At 62.6% G+C, this 2313-nt stretch overlaps 1 long non-coding RNA gene across 1 annotated transcript; it reads right to left on the bottom strand.

The window, feature by feature from the left end:
* Positions 1 to 455: 455 nt before the first annotated feature.
* Positions 456 to 1192, bottom strand: LOC110741771. The gene is made up of 2 exons (XR_004179989.1): positions 736 to 1192; positions 456 to 638 (listed from the first exon to the last, which is right to left on the bottom strand). It is a non-coding gene; the product is annotated as an uncharacterized LOC110741771 (long non-coding RNA).
* Between the last annotated feature and the right edge of the window lie 1121 nt (positions 1193 to 2313).

Below are 2313 nucleotides of genomic sequence, written 5' to 3' on the forward strand. Positions count from 1 at the left end.
GCCAGGTAGGCTCATGTTCAAATCATGGGTTGGCTACTTGTTAATTATGGGATCATGGGCTAATTACGCAACCTCTCTGAATCGTGGTTGCCTAATTATTTAAAATGAATGAAAAAAAAAAAGAAGAGAGATAATGTGCTGACACTCACACCTGGCTCATGCGCCAGCAGGAGGAGGGTGCCCTGCAGGGACTGCAGGAGAATGGGGAGGACTCCTCCTTGCCCTGGCTGTTCCTCCCTCGCTTCCACTGAGGCCCTTGGTACAGCACCCAAAGCTTCCTACTCACCCAAGGCCCGGCCGGGCAGGTCCCGCAGCGCTCCTACTCCCCCTTCCTGGCCCCCTAAGGGCTGCTGCTGCCACCACTAGCGCAGATGTCAATACAACCATCGCTGCTGTTGCCCTCAATGCACTAGCACACCCTACAAAGCTCCTACCACCTAGCCACCCCCGCAGCCCTGCACCTGCCATGGCCGCAGCCAGCTGTCCTCCTACCACTCTGGCACGCTGCGGTCTCTGTAGCCGCCACCAACCACAGCAACGTGAGCGGCAGCCCCAGGCCATCTGCAGGCTCCAGCCTCCAGTATGTGGCTCTTCCTCCACCTGGCGCGGAGCAGCTGGGCAGGCAAAGCCAAAAAAACCTGGAGAAGAATACAGGGAGTGGTAGCGTTAGAGCCTCACCTTCTCATGCTGGCCTGGGTGGCAGGGGCCAGTCTCAGGGAAGGCACTCATACCCACCCTCCAAGTCCAGCCTCTCCTTTCGGCCCAAGCTGGCCAGGAACTGGGGCCTGGAAACACCACATTGCCTGGCTCCCCAGTCCACAGGAACCGCTTGGCTCACCAGGGCTACGCTCCTCGGGGCGCAGAGCTAGCAGGAACTCAGACCCAGCCAGCCCTCCCACCCACGTGCAGGTTCCTGATCCTGATGCCTCCACCCACAGGGCCCTGTGACCCTGTGGTGTCTGCTACTCCGTGTCCAGCGTGCCTGGGGGTCACAGGCGGTCTCCGCAACACAGCGCGAGAGCCAGGAACTAGCCCGCCCCGCTGTGCTCCGGGTTCCCGCGGAAATGCTGTGCGCGCGCTGCGCTCGAGCAGGCGCAGGCGATGGCGCAGGAGGAGGTCGCCCTCTGGAGTCCGGGGAGAGGAGGAAGCCTCCTACCTTGGAGACCGCTGCTGTTGCTGCAACCTCTGCCGCCACGAGCAGGGCAGACCCTGAGAGCGCCCCTAACCCACCGCCCGCTGTTGGCCCGGGGATAGTGCCCTTAACGCCCCCGCTTCGCCACTGCAGTGTAGCACCCAGTAACGCGCCTAACCCGTCCCCGCCTCGGACACTGCAGCACCAGATAAACTCCTCCAACCTGCCCCTGCCGTGAGCCATGCAGCCACAGACTGGATCCCCAACCCACCTCCTGCCGCGGGCAGTGACAGCCCGGAGAGCGCTGCAACCTGCTCCCGGCCGTGAAGAGTTCAGCCACGGATCTTTAAGGTCCCCAACATGTTCCCCACAACGGGCAGTACAGCCCCAGATAGCGGACAGCACCCCCAACCATCCCCCAGCCGTGGGGACTGACGCCCTGGATAGCGCACCCAGCCCGCACCCCGCCTCAGGCAGTGTAGCCTCCGACAGCACCCCTAACCCGCACCCCTGTCGGCAGTAGCCCCCCCACAGCACCTCAACCTGCACCCCTGCCGGGCTGTGTAGTCCCCACAGCACCCCTAACCCGCACTCCCACCAGCAGGTGTAGCCCTCTCACAGCACTCCCTAACCTTGCACCCCCGCCGGCAGTGTAGCCCCCGACAGCACCTCCCTAACTCCTCGCGACTCCCCCAGGCAGTGTAGCCCCCGACAGCACCCCTAACCCGCACCCCCCTGCCGGCAGTGTAGCCCCCGACAGCACCCCTAACCTGCACTTCTGCCGGCCAAGGTAGTCCCACAGCATTCCTAACTCCGCACCCCAGGGTGCAGGCCCCCACAGCACCCTAACTCAAGACCCCTGCCGGCAGTGTAGCCCCCGACAGCACCCCTAACCTCGCGACTTCTGGTAGGCAGTGTAGCTCCTGACAGCACTCCCCCTAACCCGCACTTCTGTCGTGCAGTGTAGCCCCTGACAGCACCCCCTAACTCCACCCTGCCAGGCAGTAGTCACACCAAACCAGCCCCTTGCCGCGGACAGTGTAGCCCCCAATAGCGCACCAACCCGCCCTCTACCATCGGCTTTAACCAGGATCTCCAGTACTGTGTTAAATAACAGTGGTGACAGTGGGCATCCTTATCATGGTCCAGATCTTAGAGGAAAAGCTTTCCATTTTCCCCAT

This window comes from Papio anubis, chromosome 19 (genome assembly GCF_008728515.1).
Source record: "Papio anubis isolate 15944 chromosome 19, Panubis1.0, whole genome shotgun sequence".
NCBI classification, from domain to species: domain Eukaryota; kingdom Metazoa; phylum Chordata; class Mammalia; order Primates; family Cercopithecidae; genus Papio; species Papio anubis.